The sequence below is a fragment of the Lethenteron reissneri genome, chromosome 48, assembly GCF_015708825.2.
Source record: "Lethenteron reissneri isolate LAM-NWPU_2019-01 chromosome 48, ASM1570882v1, whole genome shotgun sequence".
Classification (NCBI taxonomy): Eukaryota; Metazoa; Chordata; class Hyperoartia; order Petromyzontiformes; family Petromyzontidae; genus Lethenteron; species Lethenteron reissneri.
In genome coordinates this window covers 1,371,115-1,379,445 of record NC_083826.1, presented here as the reverse complement: position 1 = coordinate 1,379,445, position 8,331 = coordinate 1,371,115, and positions in this window count along the sequence as shown.

Genomic DNA, 8,331 nt, shown 5'->3' with positions numbered 1-8,331 from the left:
CGTCAGGCTGCATGACGCACGGTGACGGACTGGGACGAGAAGTGGGCCCAGGCGTTTGTGAACGCGCCGGACCGCAAGTTGCCGTGCGGATCTCATTTGGCACATTGGGGGGGGGGGGCGGGGGCTGGCTGGGTCCAACAACACAAATGGGTGGCCGGCGAGGATGAATGTTCTGGGCTGCCGAGTGCATGATGGGGACTTAATGGCAACTCAGAGTGTTAATTCAGCAATGCAGCATACACACGAGAGGTAATAAAATGTTTTTTTTATTGACACAAAACACATTGTTTTGGTGTGAACACCGACGCGTTAAGCGAGGACTCACCGTATACACACACGTCGTCGCGTGTGAATACAAGCGCAGCACAGGGAGGGGGAGGGGGGTGGTGATGAGCTCTGTGCAAATGAAGTCTCTCGGCTTGAACGAGGGCAGCTGCAGCAGCCTCCACTGCGCGAAGTTCAAGAGGAAGAGAATTCCACGCGCCTCGAGAGGGGCAGCCGAGAAGGAGCGACTTCCTCCTCCTCCTGCTGCTGCGGAACGAGGGTTGACGCGGAGAGATGAGGGGTCGCGTGAGATGCGCGTGTGTTTTATTGATCAGTGTCATCCTTGAGTTGAGGCTTTCGTGACTGCAGGAATCCATCCTCTTTGGTTCTTTCGGTAAAGTCGCGTAGGTAGAAATAAAATAAAATTGAACAAATCACGACGTTTCTATTGCAACACAAGCAACCTTCATCAGGTGGAAACAGCCACAGCAGGACAAGATTTGCCACGGCAGCTCTCTTGCTCACTGCAGCAATTTTGTCTGATGCTGTGGTTGTTCCCACGTGATGAAGGTTGCTTGTGTTTGCAATCGAAACGTCGTGATTTGTTCAATTTTATTTCTAACTACGTGACTTTACCGAAAGAAACGAAGAAGATCAGTGTCATGTTCTGTGTTTTAGCTGTGCACAGCACCTTGCGAGCTTTGGGGGAAGACTGCTACTTTAGAAAGTGAAAATGACGATTACTCTACGATGCAAAAGTCTCTGGCATGCGATCCCACGATTTGAACCCGCGATCCCGCACTTACGGCTCGGCCACGTTGGCATTGTCTTGTCACTTTAGTGATCAATATTATTCATAATCGAGGTTGTTGTTCTTTGTATGAGATCGCAACAATGTAAGTGAGTGGCAGTTACTAAGCGGCACGTTTTGTTGACGTGACAAACCTGACTGATTGCACGTGCCGGGTGGTGGTGGTGAACCACACATTTATATTTACGCGATCGAACACAAAAAACAACCTCTTTATTACGTCGTATTTGTGTTACGTAACAGAAGCTCCTGCTGCTGTTCAAGAACCGAGAGGAAAACTTCGTCACAGCCGCACATTCCAAAGACAAAGATCCCCCGTAAAGTCCCCCGGCAGACTGCTGGGGGCAAGTGCCGCTAGCGAGTAGCAGCAGCAGCAGCGCCGATGAAGGGCGGCACGTGGGCACACGAGGGGTGGGTGGCCAGCACCACGCAGCCACCCTGCTCACGGCAACAATGGTTCCTCGCTTTGCCTAAACAAACACGGTGAATGGTGGCCCCAGCGATTGTTGAGATGAGCTCAAACATAGTTTGTCTTTCTGCAAAACACCTTCAGCATTTACCGCGGAAATCGCTCCGCGAGAATTGGGGTTTTTGTTCTTCTCCCAGTGAGGGTCCTGCCCAGAATGTTTGGCCAGTTTCCGATTGAGACATTTTGCCATCCTGGCAGAATTGAAAGTACAGCAGCTTCTGTCTACGTGTTTATGTTTAATTGGCAGAGGCACCAAAGGTCCAACACGTCCAACGTCCAGCAAAAAGCCGAAACGATTATCAAAGTTTTAGAGATAAGAGCAATGGTAGTTTTTTTTTGCTGTAAAGTGCTTTCGAGAAGGGGCGATGATGGTGATGTTGGGAGAGAATTCCAAAGTTGAGCAGTGATAGAGAAGTGTGTGTTGCTTGCGGTGTGGTGAGTGGTGGGGTGAACGGGTGGGTGGGTGAGTGGGCGAGTGTGTGTGTTAGTGTGACCTGCAGTGTGGTGGTTGGACACAGTGCGGATGAGATGAAGCGGTCAGTGTCTGGTTGACCGAGTACTCGGCATGAGAGGATGAACCAATGAGTGAAGTTCACGGGAGCAGTCACCATGGTTGTAGTGGCAGTGGTAGCGATAGAATGGGCGTTCAGGAGGCGACTGAGCGACGGAGAGCGAGTGGTTTGAGCAGCACGTCACGTGTCCATCTGTTCGAAATGCCCAATCGTGAAGACGCGTCTTCTCCCCCTCGTGCACAAACTCATCACGCGTTACCGTGGGGCGTTATGGGTCAGAGCAGACGTGAGCAAACCGCCTGACGGCCTTGCCTCCACGTGCATCGGGCAGCCGCGCTTTCGTGTGCCGACTGACAGCGGCGCGGTGATGGCGAACAACGCGCTCCCTACTGCAGGCGTTCCTCCTCTGCAGCCCCCCCCCCTCTCTGCCGATACCACCAAGCGGAGTCGATCAGCAAGCTGGCGAGCGAGCAAGGGGGCGACGAACTTCCTTCGCACCGCACGCGGTCAATCGCCACCGTTACAAAGCGGCTCGGCCTCACCCACAACTCGTGCCCGAGTTGCGTTAATTTAGTTTGGCGATGGCGACGATGATGACGATGCTGCTGTTGACGCCGGTTTGTGACTTTGTTTACCCAGCAAAGATTCGCCGAATCTCAAGAGGGGCCTGCCAAGTTTCACGGTAGGGGGAGAGGCGCGGTGTTCTGGCCAATTCCAGTTATATTTGATCTTTCTTGTCGAGTTTGTGCAGCTATGGGGACAATCAACAACACGAAGAGACCCCCACTGGGAGCAGAGGAATGTCGCGCAGAAAGACGCCCGAGTCGGGAATCTAACCCAGGTGCCTGCTGCGAGGTGCGAGTTATGATCACCACTGATGCGTTGGCCACCCTTCCGTCCCGAATTAATGTTTGTTTAAAGTCGGCAACGTCCGTTTGACACTTTGTACATATTGGCACAACGAAGTGAACAACACAAAATAACAAACGTCGCATAAAAAAGGAACCCATATGATTTTAATCTCATATGTTTTGACGACAGACAACGTTTTAATGACATCATCGTACACCTCACAGCCGCGTCAATTATCATCATCATCATCACGGGGGACACCGGATTGCAAGGGGCATTTGTCTGCCCATAGAATCACGCGCCCCACCAAATGCAAAATCAAAACTAAAACAATTACAGTTTTTTTTTAACACAACACCACACTTTAACAACGCAATGAACTCGCACATCGAGGGAAGGGTTACACAGCAGTACGTAGTCAAGACATATCCCCTCTCTTTAACAACAAATAAAAAGAAAATCCGCAACCCTTTACGATATCACCAAAGTTTCAATGGCCTTGGTTCATTTGCAAATTAAGCGAGGTCGACATTCAAGTAATGTCCCGGTCACACGGTCAAGATAACTTTTTTTAAAAATCATTATTTGTACACAGAAACGACCCGAGAAATCTGTAAACCATCAGTACTGTGACCACTGACCACCCCGTTATTTAAGAAGAGTGTCAATGTCACACACATCCACCCCGAGGTTCCCAGCCGTCAGAATGCCCATCTTTTTTAGTAGTTTATTTCAACAGTGCAATTCTATTCGAATGAATGGGCAACGGTGGACATCGTTTCACAGGCATTTGCATTCGTATCGTGACTTGTTTTGATTGCACTCTGCGACGTTCACGTGTTTATTATTTTCTGTACCGATTTAAAAAAAACCACACACACACACGAGAGGCGGGTATTCATTGCACACGCAGCCTTTCGCTGCCGGTATTGCTAAACGTAATTCGGTTTATTTTTTGTCGGGTTAGTCCGTCGTGTAGGTAACCGATGACATTCCCTGCCCGTTGACGCGCTCACAAACCTGATTTGATTGGCTTTGCATCGTCGGGTGGTGGAGGGTTATCGTAAAAAAAAAACCACGACGGGATAACTACATGGCGATCTAACCCACGGTAAATAATGTCGAATCGAAGCCACATCACATGACAACAAAACACCCGCTTCCTAAAAATCCCAATTTACCCTAAAACGTCACGCGATAATGCTAATGAACAAAAACACTGAAAAATCCACGCAGATGTCACGCGGGAATGAGAAACGGTTTGCAATATTTCATGGCCACGCGGCTGCACGAGATTTTTTGCGACAAGAATGAGAGCCACAGACGCACGCAAGGAGCCCGGGAGGTGCCAGCCGGCGTTACCAAGCGGAGTTACCCCGTGGCGTTACCCCACGGCGTTACCCCGCGGGGTTACCCGACGGCGTTACCCCACGGCGTTACCCCGCGGTGGTTAATTGCGGCAGAGTAACAACAAGGGAAGACCGTTCCACGCGCGAGCGAGGTTACAAGTCAAGTGTTGCATTGCATTGTGAAACTCCGTATGCATGTTGGCCACGTACGAGTCGGCACCTCGGGATGAGCACGGCACATACACAGCCCACCGCGCCGATCGGAGGTGCGGGGGAATGACAACAAACTAAAACACAAGCAGTTCTGAAGAAATGAGTATTAAATTGTAGAATGTCCTGCGCGCTGATGCCACTCCTGCGTTATCGAGGATTCATTCGGCGTGTATTTTACATGATGATGATGATCATCATCATGATCATCATCATTCACAGGCCCTTTTTGGTCAACCTGCTGGCAGAGGCCTACCCAGTGGCGTCTGCACGTGGCCAAGCAGCTCAACTTTATCTGCCTAACACCACCCCCGATGTTGTAGTGAGTACACACACACGCAAGACATGTTGCTATGACGAGGTGTGGCACCTTAAGGTTTTTTTTTGGTGAGGAGGGGGGGGGGGAATTTCCCAAGTTATTACGTTGTACTTAAAACAAGACCCCAGCTAATTGATGTTAACAACACTTGACCAGATTCTTCGCATTGTAACCGCACACCGCTTGAATTCGAGATGAAGGTTTCGATCTTTGCGCCGATCAATTGAAACACGCGCACGCTAATTAATATTATTAGACTGCAATAATTTACGACCCTTTACAAGTCCACTGCAGGAGGAAAGCCGGAAGGCTTCGTGTTGTTTCCTCGCTCTCCCCCCTGACCCCCACGGCTTGTGGTGGCTGGGCGAGGGGATAGAGGAATTGGGGGGGGGGGGGTGGTCCAGCAGAACCGCAGTTCAGACATCGCTGGCCACTGATGGTTTTACCCGCGGCCGGACATCGAACTCATGCGGGCCAGGCTCCCGGGCAGCTCGTCAAGCAACGAAACCACCACCGCCGTGGGCGGCGTGGGACGCGGCGTGGAAGCGAGGCGCTGTCACGCTGCGTGGTGACAAAGTGCTCCAGCGGTGCCGCTCGACTCGACCCAACTCAACGGCGTCGGCGTTGACTTCGCAGGGCACGGGCGACATTTCACAACTCATCTGTAAATCGCTCCCCCCCCCCTTTGCTCCCCTGGCCTCGTACCAGATACCGCATGCTGCGGATTATAAGACGCTTCGGAAAGGAAGACCCCCCCTTACCCCTCTACCGCCCCCGAACGCGTGACCGGTGTCAAATCAACTTGTACAGATCTCCAAAAAAAAACCTCTATTATGGATGATATTGGTCGTGAAAGCCGACGTGTTAAATTGTACCGATCTAGCCACAAAACAAAAGATCCCCCGTGTAGCCGTCACACACTGTTGGGGCAAGTGCTGTTAGCACCTATGAAGGCCGGCACGGCACACGAGGGGGTGGGTGGCCAGCACCACGCCCGGGCCGCCTTTGTCTCCCTAGTGTCAATGTTTATACACCACACAAGGTACTCATTTGCGGCTGAGACGACCTACGAGAGGGCCAGGACCGGTTTAGATAATCGTCAAAGGTGCTGGCCGTGAGCGGGAATCGAACTCGGGTGGCCGGGTTCCAAGCGCAACGCGCTAACCACTGCGCCACCGCTCCACACACACAAAGACAAATATCCCCCCGTATAGCCTTAACAGACTGTAGGGGCAAGTGCTGTTAGCGAGTAGCACCTATGGAAGCCGGAACGGCACACGAGGGGGTGGGTGGCCAACACCACCCCCGGCCGCCTTTGTCTCCCTCGTGGCAATGTGTACTACTACACACCGCACTCAACACTCTCACATTCACCTACCCAATTAGAAGGCACATCGCCGCCCCCCCCCCCAACCTCAACTTTTGCTTTCAAATATTTGGGAAAGAAGTCCGTCTTATAATCCGGAGACGGGATCAGCGCCACGATTGAATATCAACACAAACCACGCGCCGCGTCTCTCCCTCCCGATCCTCGTGTCGCCGCGATACTTACAACGTAAGGCGCTTGTGCCAGGCTAGGTGCACTTTGAGCCTTCCCTTTGCTCAACGTGCAAAGGGCCTAAAAATCACAACCACCACTACCACGCACAAAGACAAAGATCCACCCCCCGTGTAGCCTCGACAGACTGTCGGGGCAAGTGGTGTGAGCGAGTAGCACCCATTAAGGCCGGCACGGCACACGAGGGTGTGGGTGGCCAGCACCACGCCCGGTCGCCTTTGTCTCCCCAGTGGCGATGTTTACACACCGCACCAGGTACTCATTTCAGGCTGAGTCGACCTAGCGGAGGCCCACGATCAGTTCAGATAATCGTCACCGGTGTTGGCCGTGAGCGGGAATCGAACTCGGGTCGCCGGGTTCGTAGCGTGGCGTAGCGCTAACCGCGTGTGTGCGCGCGTGTGTGTCTGCGCGTGTGTGTGCGCGTGTGTGTGCGCGCGTTGCGTGCGTGCGCGCGTGTGTGTGTGTGCGCGTGCGTGTGTGCGTGTCTGCGTGTGTGTGCGTCTGCGTGTGTGTGCGCTTGTGTTTGCGCGCGTGTGTGTGCGTGTGTGTATCTGCGTGTGTGTGTGTGCGCGTGTGTGTGTCTGCGTGTGTGTGCGCGTGTGTGCGTGTGCGTCGTCACCGCAACCTGCCCGCAGTGTCTCGACTAAAGTGGCGGAACAGACGAAGCGCGTCGCGTCTCGCGCGCCGAGGGCTCCGGGGGGGGGGGGCAAACCCCGCCAGGAGGCGCTCCTCGTGGTGGTGTTGGGGGCCCGTCCTTCCCAGCCAGCACTCAGCAGTTGTTTACCCCCCCCCCAACCACAAGCACCACGAGAAATGATGTACAATGTACACACACACACAAGACAAAGATCCCCCTTGTAGCCTGAACAGACTGGAGGGGCAAGTGCTGTTAGCGAGTTGCACCGATGAAGGCCGGAACGGTACACGAGGGGTGGGGGGCCCACCACGCCCGACCGCCTTTGTCTCCCCAGTGACGATGTTCTACACACCGCACCAGGTACTCATTTGAGGCTGAGTCGACCTAGGGGAGGCCCAAGACCGGTTCAGATAATCGTCACTGGTATTGGCAGTGAGCATGAATCGAACCCGGGTCGCTGGGTTCATAGCGCAGCGCGCTAACCGCTACACCACCGCTCCCCACACACAGACACACACACACAGACACACAAACACACCCACAGACATATAACCATTTCGAAGGGACGTGCTGAGTAATGTCCCATCTTGCCGAGCTCGTTCAACATGTCCCCTTCGTGTGTGTGTCCCTCTCTCGCTGTCTCCCTGTCCCAGGCGTTCACATTGTACATGCGAGGTAGTCGCGGTAGTAGCGGTAGCAAGTCACCTCGTGGTGCCCGACTCTGTTGGCCAAAGCCTCCTTGAGCCACGGCGTCGCGCGACTCATGCGGCTCGGTGTCGTGGTGGGCAAAGGAGGAGGAGGAACAAAATCCGTGAGCAAAATGAATAAAAAAAAAAAATGTTCATTTCGAAAAAGCAGTATTGACAGCCGTTACACTCTCACGTTGTTATTTGTTTAAGAGCTCCAATCAGCAGCATCGTGGGGAGACTCCCAACCCTGCCGACCCAGCGGTCACGGCACCGACGCGCGCGAGAGAGAGGGAGCAGCGCGTCACAGCTCAGAGGCACCTGCGATGAGCACGGTTGGCGACGTACGGTGCGAAAAATGTTCAAGGTTTCAAACGAAAAAACGAACCATCGCAAAGTCACCGCCTTGTCGACAAAGCTCCTCGTGAATGATTCCCGCAGCTTCCCCAGTCACGATCTTCAACACAATCATCATCATCATCATCCTCATCATCATCATCCTCATCATCATCCTCCTTGCAAATGTCACCGCCGTGCCCATCATTCGCTACTTCAACACCATCACCGCCATCAACACTGCTGCAGTTTTCTCCACCACCACAAAACTCACTATCACATGCATTCAGTCAAAACCACGGCATGCGTATTCGTCACCAGCGCCACC